We start from the raw sequence: 16,987 nt of genomic DNA, 5'->3' as shown, positions 1-16,987 counted from the left end.
AAAAAATATCACTGAACATTTTTTATGTATTATCTTATGTTACAGATAACCCCACAGCAGTATGACTACATCGTTGGGGTTGTCAATAAATCCCACCATTGGATGCTTGTGGTAATTAACTTTACTTTCCAAACAAGTGTGTGTGTGTGTGTGTGTGTGTGTGTGTGTGTGTGTGTGTGTGTGTTAAATTGGTAAAGCATTTTATTGTAATTAAATGTATATCTTCATATACAGGTCATCTTACCATCCCAAAAGAAAACCCTTTTTCTGGACCCACTGGGGGAAAAGAAAACAGCTCTAATCCACTGCCAGGATGTCACAAGGTAATATATTATACACCGCTCAAAAAATAAAGTGAACACAATCTTTGCACAAAAACTGGTTTGAAATTGATTCACAATTATTGTTACTTCATAACTGGGCAGGTTGATTTCACACAAGTGTGATCAACTTGGACTTAAACAGTGTTGTTTAAGTGTTCCTTTTATTTTTTGAGCAGTATACATTCTCTTTACCTATTACAAATGTGAATGAACTAAGAAGAAAGACACTTTCAAGAGATTTTTTTTTCTCCAAAATCCATTTTTCTTTTCCTCAGTGCCCTAATAGCGTGACTTATTCCACAGTTAAATGTGCATCTTTTGCATTTGTGTTGATAGATCATTCATGAGGCAAAGGGGCCTAAATGCCTCCCGGTGGAGTTGCGAGACCTTGACCCACCCAGTGCAGCAAGATGCAACGTCTTGTGGGGCATATGCCTTGAAGGTATAATAACATGGAGAATCATATAGGGTTATATAAACTCTACAGCAGCACGTAATACCTCTTAGATCATATAACTCACATTTGTGATCCAAATACAAACTCACAATGACTGTTATGATGAAATTAATATTACAGTGTAGAGATTTGACGGAGTTGTGATACAGTATGAATGAAAATGTAAAATGTAAATAATATTAATCAAATTAAATTCATGAACCTTGCATTAATTCACACAGACATGTTTGGTAAATATGCATAGATACAGTGGAATCACATTATTTGCATTGTGGCATCATTCACAGTTTGCCGAATGCATCTTGGGGGGCTTGCCTGTAGAGTTTGACACCGCCAGTATCAATATGATAAGAGAGGAGATAGCGGTGTCTCTTCTTCTCAATACAGGTATTCTCTATTTTTCTTTTGTAATTAATATAATTACTTTGAGAGACATTAGTCACTGACCCTTGTTCTTTGTACTGCAAGATGACCTGGGTGATCTGTGCCACATCTGTGGAGACAAAACCGGTGACACTCTGTGGGTAAGCATTTCACCCTTCCTTCCTAAATTGGGCTTTGATGAATTAAAGCATACCTAAACACAAACCCAAAGCTTCATTAAAGGAATCTTTTTTTTTAGATTGGGTGTGAGAGGTGCCCACGGTGGTTCCACCGGAACTGCGCACGTTACCCGAGGAAGTCGAAGAGGTCATACATTTGTGCTGCATGCCACTAGTGTGTGTGTGTGTGTGTGTGTGTGTGAGTGCGTGCGTGCCTGAGTGAGTGCATGCGTGCATGCGTGCGTGCGTGCATGCGTGCGTGCGTGCGTGCGTGCGTGCGTGGTAACCATTGGGGGAAGTTTTTCTTTCTTATTACAAGCAGTTCACATAATTGTGATGTTCACTCCCATTGTGACCCCTGACAAGTAGCTGCCGTGGAAACAACCCCCGGCTGTGTGTTTAGGCCTCTGGTGTCTGTTCACCTAGTTGAAAAGCCACAATTAATGATGTTGGAGGGAAACGTGTGATTAGGACACAGCCTGCAGAGAAACTCTCCAAGTGCCGCAGCATGTGTTGAAGGCTGTTCCTGCTGCTGATGACCCCTCAGCCCCCACTCTTTACATCCACTATGTATCTGTGAGGGGCAGTTCTAGCTCTCATTTACCATCAGCAGATTCCTTGTGTCGCCCTCAGGAGCTGTTTAGTTGAGCGTCGTCTCTTTGCTTCACTCTCTTTAGCTGCTTTTTACACTTTCTGTTCAAGATAGGGATGTTTTGGATTTTTTTTTATTTTCTAGATGCAAATTTTGACGGATCTGAAGAGCTACGATAAAGTCCAGAGTACAAAACTGTCTGAACATTATGTCATCAGGTTCCAGTACACTTAGTGATCTTTTGTTCTCTTTGCTGAAGAATGAGTCCATCTTTGTAACAGTCAGTGCTGTTGTGTTTGTTAATTATGGACAACAAACTGTGCCACAAGGCATTTGAAATGAATGTGTGTGTGTGTGTGTGTGTGTGTGTGTGTGTGTGTGTGTGTGTGTGTGTGAGTGCGTGCGTGCGTGCGTGAGTGAGTGCGTGCGTGCGTGCGTGCGTGGTACCATTGGTGCGTGCGTGCACCATTGTCTGTGTTATTAAAATCCAGAGTCGCCCATTTGGGGGACTTGAAGACATGCATAACAATAACAGAGCCCCCAGTGCACTGATTATGAAAGAATATGGTCATATTATATGTCAAATTAAACAGCAGAAGCTGGGCTACAACGTGTAAAAACCATGTTTATATGACCCAAACACAGCCCAAACACTACTCAAACAAACAACTAGACATCAAACTTCATAAAGCACCTCTGTGTGGACCCAGTCGCCACATTTCTGGCTCGTATACTACTGTACATTATGCAAAACACATCAGCGACCTCTCATCTGAACGGAAACATCAGGGCGTCCCTCAACAACCGCGGCTAACACAGCAGCTAGCAGCAGCACGGCAGAGGGAGAAGACAACAATCAGCAAAGTCGAGCAAAAACAGACACTGCGTGGCCAAAACATGGTCGTACATTTGCTCTTACCTTTGCTGTTTTGCCGTGAAAAGGTTGTGTTATGGGTAAATCCACAATATTTCCAGTTGAACTCTGCCTAGTGTTTACATCTGAATCAGCCGGGCCGAAATACGACGGCTCTAGGACCCTGTACGGAAGCCTGCACGGAGCCTGACGGAGCGCATACAACCCCACGTTGGCCTGCACGTGGATCTGCTGATCTGATTGGTTCATGGCTGTCACATGGCTGCCAGTGCGGCCAATCACATCGACCTGGGTCTAGCGTCATTCCTCTCTCTCTATTGGTTAAAATGAGCCGCCACTCACTCGAATCGACCACTACGCTGCAGAGATAGAGGCTGAAAGCCAAACCCACCCAAATAAGCTGCAGCAGAGTGCAGCAGGACGCAGAGACACTGAATCCACTATGTTAGTTATTTCCAATCGGTTCCAGTAGATTTATTTTCAGTTAGTTTATCCAAATTGTGTGAAAATAAAGATTAAACAATAGTTTATAGTAGCAGGTGGTTCCAAGCTGTGCCAAAAATGGACATTTTGGAAAGTTCGCCTGGATATTTTGTAGTAAAATCTCAATCATTTTGTCCTGCTTCAATTAATCAGAATCAACCACTGCAGAGACAATGTTCACATGTTGTACAATGATTTTATAGAGAGTTTGAGCTTCATCAGCATTATTCTAAAGGGCACTCATCAAAAATATGATTTTTTTTTAGGCGAATATTAATTTTATTAATTTTTTTCTGTGTGTCATCTTCATTTACTCTTCACCAGTAACAGATATACTGAAATTTACACATTTCAGCAATTCCTCATTTTTTTCCCTTTACTATGACACCAAAAGTATTCAAATAGACCTTGTGGTTGCAGAGATATACTCATTTTATTATGGATATGCAATTTTCGAGAAAAGGCCTAAAAAATTAAAATAAATCTGTTAAATCTGTTTTCCATCAAAATGTCTGGCTCAAATTATTATCTGTCACAAGTGGGCAGAGGTTAGAACATGTTCATGAGACATTGTCGGACAGGTACATTGTGATGATTACACTTCATTCCAGGTGAAATACCACTTGAAAAATGCAAGCCCACTTGTTTTGGGGCAGAAAACACCCTCATCGCACAATTTTAGGGGCTGGAATCAGTTTTTGGCAGGTCACATACTAGAGGTCACATTTCTGAGGTCAAATCATTCTCAAGAACTACGTCAAAGGGAGACACTGAAAGGGTGACATTTACCAAATTCACTGTACATGCCCCTAGGAACCTCTAGCATTACTCCAGAGATTTTTGTGAACATTGCTCTTTGCATTCCTGAAATACAGGGGGCAGTCACTTTCTGGCAAGGCTTTGCCAGAAAGTGACTGCCCTGTCCTGGTGTGCAAAGTGCTTCAGAAATATGTAGCCTACAGCAGTGGTTCTCAACTGGTGGGTCGGGACCCAAAAGTGGGTCGCGAATCTGTTCTGGATGGGTCATGGACAGCTGGTCAAAAAAAAGTAAATATTTAATGCACATGTGATGTTGCATGTCTTTTATTTTGAAATACAACTTATTTTGAAAGGCACACGACACTTGCACACATGCAGCAGTTGTATGGTCCTCCTCAGTTTCTTATTATTTTCTCTGAATGCAAAGATATCATTTTCTTATTAATGTGGCCTGAATGCAGTGAAAATACCTTGTTTTGTTTTGTGGGTCTTTATTTTGTGCATTCATTCCTGTGCTCTGAAATGCACTTTGCTTGTAGGCCTAAAAAAAAAAATGTTGGCATATCCCTTTAAATCTTGGTTTGAATTCTATAAAAGTGGGTCGCGACTTAATGACCATGGGAAAATGTGGGTCCCAGAGTGAGACGTTGAGAACCCCTGGCCTACAGTAGCCTACGTGAAGATTGCGGTTTGCATACAGGGGGCATTTTATGGGTTAAAAAGCATGTGTAATGTTACTAAATATTAGTAGCAGCCTAGTAGTAGTATTAATATTATGTTTTTATTTTTACAAGGATACTCTACCTGTTTAGCAGCAGCAGCAGCAGAAGCAACAACAAGAACAACAACAACAATAAAAGCATACCGCCAAAATTAATCTGCTGGTGGTTTATTGAAATAACAACGACAACAATAAAAGTATACCGCCAAAATGAATTTCCTGATGGTTTATTGAAAGACAAGGGCTGCGTTCCAAAAACAGGTTGAGTTTCCCTCGCTCACTTGCCCTCAGCCCTTGCTATGACGTCACACGGAGGCCACTTGGAGAGTGGAGGGAAAGTGGGCGGGGGAGGAGTAGAAGAGGTAAACGGAACGCACCTGCCCTCGTTCACTAACAGCTGGGACAATCACTGGTCGACCACATGTCGTAGGTGTAGCGCTGTACTGCCTCTTAAGGAGGGGGGGGGGGGGCTTTTTTTTAAATTCAATACTCTATAATATCAATATATACTACTCTTTCTCTCTGTCTGTCACTGATGATGAGCTCTGCTTCATCAGACCAATCCTGATTAAAATTCCTTATTAAACTACACATCAACACAGGCACAGCAACTATGTGAATATGAAACATCAGATTAAAGCAGATATCAGCTTCACGGCCGTTTCGGCTAATGCTGCGTTCAAGGCAGGCTTTTGAAACCGTAAGTTACAGCTTCAAGTCACAACTACGACTTGGTAGCGTTCCAGGTAACCCGTAGCTCGTGTTTTTACCGTCCTGTTGTCTGTGAAAGTTCCCTATAACGGCCACTCGTAACTTCCGACCCGTGAACTCGTACCAGATCGAACTGGTATGACTTCACAGGAAGGAAAAACACAAAGTACGAGTTTCTTTGAACGCACCATGAGTTAGCAGCCCCCGCCCTTGTCAGGCATCAATTGGTCCTCGTGCTACGTCACCACATTCACGCGCATCCCTTGGCTGCACACACAGCCCTTCATGCCGTTCTCTCTCCTCATTGGATAACACTTGTATCCCACAAGGAAATTTTTCTCCTCGGGTTACAGCAGAGCAGAGTGACGGAGAGACTCGTGTTTAGGCTGAAATACTTCATGTAAGTGATTGCTGACGGAAAATAGGACTATTTAGGACTTATATTAACAAAAACATTCCACTGATATCTCCTTTAAGGCTCTTTAGACACGTTTTTTTTGTGACAAATAAGTTTGCCTATTATATATCTCTACTAGCCAACCACTTGTAAATAGTTTGTTCTGACATGTCACTGCTAAACTAGTTTATTGAATTGAATATTTACTGACCCCTTTCATTTATTTTCTTCTTTGGTGGTAAACACACAACTGGTGCTTGAGGTTCATTATCGCCACCGCATGGACATATTTTTCGTGCACCACTGCAATGCATTGTGGGTGATATACAGCTCTGGAGTGACCATCGATGTTGACTTGATCACTCAGCCCTCAAGGGTCGATCTCACCAAGTTCACTTCAGCTGTTTAGAGAAATGGAACAGCCCTTATGATGGCGGCGGGGATTCCCCCGAGGGCAAGTGCTGAGGGCAAGTGAGCGAGGGCGACTCAACACGCTTTTGGAACGCAGCCAAGGTGTAACCTACGACGGAATGACTCCTCAATGCAACGTGGCCTACTCATGCAGATCAGCTGTGGAGCTACTGCAGCGGCTGCAGCAGCGGCTGCAGCAGGTGGGCGTTTCCGTCGGAGGCGGTCTTTCGCTGTGGAGAGACAAGTACCACCCATGGATGTGTTGGTACCACCCCGATAGGCGTTCCCGCTGGGGGTCAGTCGTTTTCTGGCAGGCAGTCCTTTTCTGGCACAATACCGGCGGAGCATCCGACGTGAGACCTCAGCAGTCGTGAGTTGATCCCCCCGCCCTCCTCCTCCTCGCCTCTTTTGACACACACACAACCTGTAGTAGGCAGCAAGTTGAGGTGACATAGGGGCACCCCAGCGCCCACTCCACTAACTTGACCTGGAAATGTCTAGAAAAGTGGCGAGTTTTGTTTGTTTGTTTTGTCTTTTTTTTTTTTTTTTTTTGGAGAGCGCTCGTGCGCCCTCACAAAGATTGCGCCCTGGGCGGTCGCCCACATTGCCCATAGCTAAAACCGGCCCTGATAAGGGACAAGGTGATCCACATTTATTTTGGGGATAGTGATCCCATGTGGGTCTACCAGATCCACACTTTTGCCAGTGATCGATGCAATGGTGAAGGGCCCAAGATAATTTGCCTCCAATTTCCCTCCTTTCCTCTGGTGACTCCTAACATTTTTTCGTAACACCTTCATTCCCACCTGAAGGTCAGCAGCAGTTTTTTCCCCCTTCTTTGGTTTGGGGTTGTCCTTTATGTTTTGGATGGCACTTTGAAGCGCATCATTTGAGGACATTTTCCGTTACTTCCTCAACAGAGAGGTTGTCCTCCACACTGCTATCCACTAGTGCTGGGCGGTATACCGGTTCATACCGAATACCGGTGATTTTTTTTTTGTGATATGAATTTTTCATATACCCCAATACCGGTGAGTGTGTATCTACAAAACGTTGGGAACACAGAGCGGCGGAACGTCACGCCGCGGGACATTGTTTGAGAGGGGGATTGTTTTGCAGTTGTACCAAACAAGCTGCATGCCTGGGTTGAGCTGGTGAATAACATGCACGGAGAAAATGTCACAGCCATCGGCTTTAAAAAAAATCTCACGCTGATCAAACAACCATAATCTGTAGCCTAAATTTTTATTTTTATTTTTTTACTTCACCGAGTCCCCCCCCACCAGATGGTTTAACCCAACCTGGCATTTGCCGGCATCGCCTGTCAATCAAACAACGGAGTCGGGGTTGACGTGAAGCAGCAGCGCTGCTAAACCACGGAGGGATAAGTGATAAAAAAATGAAGAAAAAAAAGAGGCGAAACCAGCGTCGGTAAAATCCCGACATTTACGTCCACGAGTTGCAGCCCACTCGAGCCATCGTGTTTTTGTTTTTTTTCTTCTTCTGTGGGGAGAAGTTAGCAAACAGTGGCATGAAGCTGGCTCATCTCCAGACCAAGGGGGCAGTTGTCGGTCTGAGAAGTGAAGCTCACTTCCGCGTTCAAAAAGCTGCAATCCCCTGGGCTGTCGCTGGGGGCTGGCTCCAGAAGGGAGCAACTCCAATTGAGCCCCATGTTAAAATAGCTGATTTTACAGCTTAAAAAAACATATACAGCCTGGTACATTTAATTTTTTTGGTCTCAACCGATAGTTTCTACCCCCGCACACACTGAGGGGGGTGAATTTTTTTAAAACTCTACTGTTTTACTATTATTAGGTTTAAAGTTCTGGCCAATTAGGGCGCAGAACCGTTGAGTGACAGGTCCGGCGACCGCTGTTACGAGGCCAGTGGGCGGGCCCTCAGCCGGCCAACGGCCGCACCGCTCCAAATATGGCAAGTAGAATCCAACATGGCGCGGTTCAAACCCCCGTAGTAGCGGCACAAAACAGACTCACCAAAACCAATGGATGACGTCACGGACGCTACGTCCATTCTTTTTACAGTCTATGCTCCAGACGCATTCTCAACACAAAACATGCACGTCATGTCGGTGACTGCTTCATGAGGAAACTTTATGAATACAGGTTGGTGTTACATGAGATTTTAAACGACAGCAACAAAGTGATCAACTGCATAAAGTCAAGGCCACTAATGCAGGTGTGTTTCACTGCCTCAGTTAACACAGACAGACAGAAGTCCTCTGGCTCTCAACCTGTTGTTATGATCTGAAGCCACACCTCTGATAGAGCACAGTCCCCCCATGCCACCGTGTTGCAGGACAACTGACTTGCTAAGCAGTAGCCCTACTGTCTGGACTTTTTTGTGTGTGTGAAGAAATGTTTATTTGATGTCATGAATTCATTTTCAGAACAGATAGCCTATTTATTAGATAGCATTTTAGATTGATGATTATTCTCACGTTCAAAAATCTTTATATATAATCAAGTTGATTATTTTTTTAGTCTGTATTATATTAATAAAGGCTTCTGTATTTTGACTGCAACAGTCAAGCATTCTGATTCCTTCACCTCAATACAGTTATGAGTGCCACAGCCACCTCTTTGTGAACAGCAGCATTTTGTGGGACCATTCAAACCCGTGTTAATACTAGTCTGGATACTAATGTTCTTCTACAATATTCACTCCTCGTGACAGTAAAATAGGTCATTCTAAGCCAATTTACTGTAGTAATTATTCTCTAAATTATTAGAAAATGGGGTTAACACCCAGTCATGCATGAAAAAAAAAATACCGTCAAATACCGTGAAACCGATATAATTATGAAAAATACCGTGATATAAATTTTTGGTCATACCGCCCAGCTCTAATATCCACCTTTTGAATGATTTCAAAATCAAATTAAAGAACAATTCAATAAAATCCCTGTTAAAGCACTACATTGTTGTAAGTTTAATCTATTGCTACGAAATAGTTTTTTCAATATACACAATGCATCTTACCGTGTACTCCTCTGGGATTTCAGAGGGATACCTCGCCTCTCTCCCGAACATCAAATAGAAGGGTGAGAACTTCGTGGTAACTTGCCACTTGGTTCGCAGGCCAAACATCACCGCATCTAAATGCTGGTCCCACATGTCTGGCCTGTCATGCACCAGTTTGGCCAGTGCCCTACAAAAAAGAGAAATTACGACATATTTTTTAAATAAGAAGACATATACCATAGTGATAATGTTAAAATAGATATACCTCTGGATCGTTCCATTCATCCTCTCCACCAGTCCATTTGTCTGAGGATGATATGGGGCGTAAAGGCTTCTTTTGATGCCCAGTAGTTTGCACACATTGGTGTTGATCTATTTTACAAATACATAAAGACAGCAAAATAAAGATAGACATAGATGGAATAACATGTGACTAAAAGAGTCAGAGTTTTGTAAGCCTTACAGAATTAGTTAGCAATTTCTGTGAATGATAGATGTTTTTAGTTTTGCATACATACTTCATTGACAAACTCCCGGCCCTGCTCTGTCAAGATCCTTTTTGGTGCTTCAAACTGGTAGAAGAACTTTAGTATGCACTGACTGACCTCCTGTGCAGTCTTGGATTTGATTGCATAAGCCTGGGGCCACTTAGTCAGGTAGTCAATCAGCACACATATGTACTGATTTCCATTGACTGTGGTTCTCAGTTTCCCAATAAGATCCATACCCACAAGTTCAAATGGTGCAGTGACCTGCAACCCATAAAATATAACTCATTAGATGCCTATCATATTTCCAGCAAATGTTTATTTTCACCTATTAACATATTTTATTCTAAAAGAAGATGATGATATAAAGATTCAATTTTTTACTTACTTTAATGGGTTGGTATTCTACTTCCTGCTTTAAGACCACACTATTGGCCTGGCATTCAGGACACTGGGCAACCTAACATTATAAAGTCAAACCAACAAAAACATGAAAAAAATTACTCTCCTTTTATCCATCTGTGTGTGCTACGTACGAGGTGTGAAGGATGAAAAATGTCAAGGAAAGAGCATAATATAAAACCACCACAGACTATTGGAAAGGCAAGCACATGCTCATACTGACCCACTGATGGATGTCCTCAGACATTCCAGGCCAGTAAAACCGCACAGAGATGGCCTCTCTTGTTTTTTTTTGCCCACAGTGTGCACCATGGCTGCTGGCATGAAAATCTATGAAGACATGTTGGCTTCCTCTTGTCCACAAAGAACTTTAGCTCTGGTGGAATTAGGCTGGCCCTTATGCCTCACATAGTACAAGGTACCATCTATAAAAAGAAAACCAAATTATTGATGAATTGTGATCAAATACAGTAAATACATTTATTTATATTTGGATATGCCCTACTTATCTCCCAGCCTTTTAATATTTAAGTAATTAGTGAGAAAGTCCAGATAAAGAAGTTATAATATAATAATTGCTGCTGTTATCACCATGTTTGGCTTGGTGTGTTTTAGTTAATAACAGTAGGTAGTGTTAATTGACAACAAAACTAACTATGAAACAAACATATCCTGAACATAACCACATAAGAGAGATACTCTTACTTGGAAACCTAGATTTCGAATACTTTAACATGATTTTCCACGTGCAACGTATCAATCAATCAACCAATCAATAAAACTTTATTGATCCAAGGGTCAATTAAGATACACACATTCACACTCACACGGGCAATTATTCACGTTTGAAATAAATAAATAAAAATTTAAAACGACGCAAAAGACAGACAAGATGGATTATTATTTTTTTAGCCTATAGGCCTAAGTCTATGACAACCCAACGCGTGCCCCAGATGATCCAGCTCACCTTGCAACATCTCGAAATTGTTGAGTTGGACCTTAGTGAATGCAGGAGGGAGGGTTCCATCACACAGGAAAGACCTGATGTTGTTAAAAACAACGGGATCCATGTTGTCGACTCCAAAGAAATACTCCAAGCTGTAGCGTCCAGATTGACGTCTTATTCAACCGTGCGTAATGGTGCGTTACTTTACGCATATTGCGTATTAGGCGCACACAATTGAAACAGCTATTTTAGGCAGGTGAAATATCCTGATTTTTACATATGGCCCTTTACACATTATTCAAGCACTGGTTGACATCAAATGTCATCAGTATTACTCTGCTGAGTGATATCAAGTCATTTTGAGCAAAAGTATTCATCTCTGTGCAGTGCCAGAGGTGTCAATTTCTGGCAGCTGAAATACCCCGATTTTTACATTGTAATGGCCCTTTACACATCATTCAAGCACTGGTTGACATCAAATGTCGTCAGTATTACTCTGCTGAGTGATATTTTTACATTGTAATGGCCCTTTATGCCTTTTTCAAGTGGTAATAAGCAGTGGTTGGGGTCAAATCTTGTAAATGTTACTCTGCTGAGTGATATCAAGTCATTTTGAGCAAAAGTATTCATCTCTGTGCAGTACCAGAGGCGTAAATCAACTTCTGGCAGGTGAAATAGGCAGATTTTTACATTGTAATGGCCCTTTATGCCTTTTTCAAGTGGTAAAAAGCAGTGGTTGGGGTCAAATCTTGTAAATGTTACTCTGCTGAGTGATATCAAGTCATTTTGAGCAAAAGTATTCATCTCTGTGCAGTACCAGAGGCGTAAATCAATTTCTGGCAGGTGAAATAGGCTGATTTTTACATTGTAATGGCCCTTTATGCCTTTTTCAAGTGGTAAAAAGCAGTGGTTGGGGTCAAATCTTGTAAATGTTACTCTGCTGAGTGATATCAAGTCATTTTGAGCAAAAGTATTCATCTCTGTGCAGTACCAGAGGCGTAAATCAATTTCTGGCAGGTGAAATAGGCTGATTTTTACATTGTAATGGCCCGGCCTTTATGCCTTTTTCAAGTGGTAAAAAGCAGTGGTTGCGGTCAAATCTTGTAAATGTTACTCTGCTGAGTGATATCAAGTCATTTTGAGCGAAAGTATTCATCTCTGTGCAGTACCAGAGGCGTAAATCAATTTCTGGCAGGTGAAATAGGCTGATTTTTACATTGTAATGGCCCTTTATGCCTTTTTCAAGTGGTAAAAAGCAGTGGTTGGGGTCAAATCTTGTAAATGTTACTCTGCTGAGTGATATCAAGTCATTTTGAGCAAAAGTATTCATCTCTGTGCAGTACCAGAGGCGTAAATCAATTTCTGGCAGCTGAAATACCCTGATTTTTACATTGTAATGGCCCTTTATGCGTTTTTCAAGTGGTAAAAAGCACTGGTTGAGGTCAAATCTTGTAAATGTTACTCTGCTGAGTGATATCAAATCATTTTGAGCAAAAATATTCATCTCTGTACAGTGCCAGAGGCGTAAATCAATTTCTGGCAGGTAAAATACCCTGATTTTTACATTGTAATGGCCCTTTATGCGTTTTTCAAGTGGTAAAAAGCACTGGTTGAGGTCAAATCTTGTAAATGTTGCTCTGCTGAGTGATATCAAGTCATTTTGAGCAAAAGTATTCATCTCTGTGCAGTACCAGAGGCGTAAATCAACTTCTGGCAGGTGAAATAGGCTGATTTTTACATTGTAATGGCCCTTTATGCCTTTTTCAAGTGGTAAAAAGCACTGGTTGAGGTCAAATCTTGTAAATGTTGCTCTGCTGAGTGATATCAAGTCATTTTGAGCAAAAATATTCATCTCTGTGCAGTAACAGAGGCGTAAATCAATTTCTGGCAGCTGAAATACCCTGATTTTTACATTGTAATGGCCCTTTATGCGTTTTTCAAGTGGTAAAAAGCACTGGTTGAGGTCCAATCTTGTAAATGTTACTCTGCTGAGTGATATCAAATCATTTTGAGCAAAAATATTCATCTCTGTACCAGTGTTGTGCAAGTTAATGAAAAATAGTAACTAGTTACAGTTACTAGTTACTTCATTTAAAAAGTAACTCAGTTAGTAACTGAGTTACTTAAACCAAAAAGTAATGCGTTGCTGAGAAAGTAACTTTTTCGTTACTTTAAAACGTTTTTTTTGGTGTGTTTTTTCCAATGCTCCCACTAAATAAAGGTTGATGGAATGGGCTTTATGCACAGCTCCACTTACTTCCTGAACTTAAACCAGCTCCTTTATTTCCTGTCTTGCATTATTGGACAAACTGATTAATCCAGGTGTGTCTGTGACTCTGACCTCAGTAGTCACAACAATGGTCAGACACCTGGAATCAGGAGCAGTGGAGCAGTGGAGCTGTGCATAAAGCCTTTTCCCCTCTATCCGTCATTTCTGTAGACTGATGCTGATGAAAAAACGCGTATTTTTATCTGTAAATTTTACCATCATCATCATGCTGCATCTTGACCGAGTTACATTAAAGAACCTGACGGAAAGTAGGTAAATTCACTCCAGCGGTCTTTTTTTTTTTTCGATCTATCAGCTGTGTTTACCCAGAGCGATTGCTCTGTGTTTAGCGTTTCAGGCGTCAATTGGAGTCCGTCTGTCTGTCGGATTCATACCGCTGCTGCTGCTCGGGTGGAGTGGGTGCTTGTGTCTCGCTGTGACTCTCGAGCTGTGTCCCAGGGGCTGCAGGCTGCACTGGCGCACAGCTGATGGGTCTCGGATGCTGCGTTAGCTGCGTTACCTTTAGCTCGCCGTCATGCCCTGACCTCAGGCAGCTGATGTGTGGTCGAAACCACCGTGCGTTTCATTCAACCGAACTGTAGTAACGCGCCACTTCACATTCTCAGTAACGGCAACGGCGTTGTAACGATGGGAAAAGTAATCAATTAGATTGCTCGTTACTGAAAAATATAACGCCGTTAGTAACGCCGTTATACTCTAACGCCGTTATTACCAACACTGCTCTGTACAGTGCCAGAGGTGTCAATTTCTGGCAGCTGAAATACCCCGATTTTTACATTGTAATGGCCCTTTACACATCATTCAAGCACTGGTTGACATCAAATGTCGTCAGTATTACTCTGCTGAGTGATATTTTTACATTGTAATGGCCCTTTATGCCTTTTTCAAGTGGTAATAAGCAGTGGTTGGGGTCAAATCTTGTAAATGTTACTCTGCTGAGTGATATCAAGTCATTTTGAGCGAAAGTATTCATCTCTGTGCAGTACCAGAGGCGTAAATCAACTTCTGGCAGGTGAAATAGGCAGATTTTTACATTGTAATGGCCCTTTATGCCTTTTTCAAGTGGTAAAAAGCAGTGGTTGGGGTCAAATCTTGTAAATGTTACTCTGCTGAGTGATATCAAGTCATTTTGAGCAAAAGTATTCATCTCTGTGCAGTACCAGAGGCGTAAATCAATTTCTGGCAGCTGAAATACCCTGATTTTTACATTGTAATGGCCCTTTATGCGTTTTTCAAGTGGTAAAAAGCACTGGTTGAGGTCAAATCTTGTAAATGTTACTCTGCTGAGTGATATCAAATCATTTTGAGCAAAAATATTCATCTCTGTACAGTGCCAGAGGCGTAAATCAATTTCTGGCAGGTAAAATACCCTGATTTTTTACATTGTAATGGCCCTTTATGCGTTTTTCAAGTGGTAAAAAGCACTGGTTGAGGTCAAATCTTGTAAATGTTGCTCTGCTGAGTGATATCAAGTCATTTTGAGCAAAAGTATTCATCTCTGTGCAGTACCAGAGGCGTAAATCAACTTCTGGCAGGTGAAATAGGCTGATTTTTACATTGTAATGGCCCTTTATGCCTTTTTCAAGTGGTAAAAAGCACTGGTTGAGGTCAAATCTTGTAAATGTTGCTCTGCTGAGTGATATCAAGTCATTTTGAGCAAAAATATTCATCTCTGTGCAGTAACAGAGGCGTAAATCAATTTCTGGCAGCTGAAATACCCTGATTTTTACATTGTAATGGCCCTTTATGCCTTTTTCAAGTGGTAAAAAGCACTGGTTGAGGTCAAATCTTGTAAATGTTACTCTGCTGAGTGATATCAAATCATTTTGAGCAAAAATATTCATCTCTGTACAGTGCCAGAGGCGTAAATCAATTTCTGGCAGGTAAAATACCCTGATTTTTACATTGTAATGGCCCTTTACACATTATTCAAGCACTGGTTGACATCAAATCTTGTCAGTATTACTTTGCTGAGTGATATAAAGCCATTTTGAGGCAGAAACAAATAAAACAATCTCGATTCAAAATATCTTTATTTGCCTAAATACAAGCCAGATATAAATCACCATCTACCCAACAACAAGGCCTATTAGGCTACTGGACACACAGGAGGCTATCAAACACATAAACAGAGATAAAAAACAAACAAAAAAAACAACATTTGATGATCTTTCTCACTTACACTATCGTCATTATCGGATCATTCAATGATCGCTTCATAAACGCTTGATTGGCCTACATTCTGAACAGCCAACGTTCATCACCGCCAAATGTGTTAAAATATGTTTTATTGTCTCACAAATACTTATCATCGATATAAACTGTGGCATACTGGCGCTGTTTGAGCCTAATGAAAGCAGCCATAGCGCCACAGAATCAGCGCTTCACAACTTTAACAGACCGTGCGCGCTCCCGCGGACCGGAAATCAGTTTCTGGCAAAAATCAACTTCTGGCATGACACCGGCCCTGCATGTGGAGCACTATCCCTTTCCTCCTTTGCTTTTTTTTAATAAATATATTTATTTAAGGTTTAACACATTACAAAAACATATTATAGGCTACAGATACAAAGGGCAGTTCACAAGATATTACAAAGAAGCATAGAGTAGGTTACACAGCATATACAAAGCAAGGTTCATGACAGACTTTTTTTTTTTTTTTTTTTTTTTTTTACACATACAATAAATTATAAGTTTAGAATGTCCCAAGGTAGATTGTTGTGTTTGTCCAATGTTTTTCTTCTACGGAGTTCAGTGATGATATTGTTGAATACTTGAGTGCTGTCTATGTAGATCTGTTTGAGAGTGAGTGAGCATCTGGTTGTCCATAGTTTATGGGTTATTATGGCGATGATGAGTTGAAAAAGTTCTTTCTGTTTGGGGTGTATGTTTTCCTGAATGAGTCCATATGTAACAGAGTTAAAGTTTATTGTAAATGAAAGTCCCAAAGGTTTAACATAGTTCCATACTTGTTGTGATCTGAAGCATTCCAATAAAAGATGAGTCTGAGTTTCATCGCTGATACATCCGGGCATTGGACATTTCTTTGTAGTGACATAACAACTCCAGGACACTATGGCTCTGACTGGGAGTCTGTTGAGTGATATCAGCCAGCGGACATCTCTGAGGCTTTCTGAGAGGAGTTTATTATTTATAATTTTTATTATCTTGAAGTTTTCTATATTTGAAATACATTTATAATTTATATCGTTTCCATATCTATGATCATTAATTTTATTAAAAATATTTTTTTTTTGATCTGCTTCCCAGTTTATGTTCAAATGTTTATGTTCGTCTTGGAAGTCAGAAAAAATTAATTTGAAGAATGGTATCTTATGTCTGCCTCTACCTCTTTTTTTTTGCCAGGAGAAAAGAGGTCCAAGCCATGGAGCACTCCGAGAGATGGCCGCTGATATGATTTTAACAAAAGTAATATTCAAAGAAATAGACAAATCAACTGCTCCCAAACCACCTAGGTCTCTATTTTTAAATAAGAGGTCTCGTTTTGTTACTTCTCGTGTGGTTCCCCATACAAAGTTAACACACAGTTTATTCATTTTCTTTAAAATTTCAGGAGATGGAGGGAAAATACTTGAGAGGAAAAGCAATT

The 16,987-nt window shown here is 41.0% G+C and overlaps 1 long non-coding RNA gene across 1 annotated transcript; it reads left to right on the top strand.

Annotated features, from left to right (window-relative positions):
- The first annotated feature begins 1,085 nt into the window (after window positions 1-1,085).
- LOC146960530 (uncharacterized) lies at window positions 1,086-1,466 on the top strand. Its single transcript, XR_015035428.1, has 3 exons — window positions 1,086-1,167; window positions 1,249-1,304; window positions 1,403-1,466. It is a non-coding gene; the product is annotated as an uncharacterized LOC146960530 (long non-coding RNA).
- Window positions 1,467-16,987: the final 15,521 nt, after the last annotated feature.

Source organism: Trachurus japonicus, unplaced genomic scaffold (genome assembly GCF_045865225.1).
Source record: "Trachurus japonicus isolate A0001 unplaced genomic scaffold, Traja_1.0 AP030253.1".
Classification (NCBI taxonomy): domain Eukaryota; kingdom Metazoa; phylum Chordata; class Actinopteri; order Carangiformes; family Carangidae; genus Trachurus; species Trachurus japonicus.
This window is presented reverse-complemented; position numbering and strand designations above follow the sequence as displayed.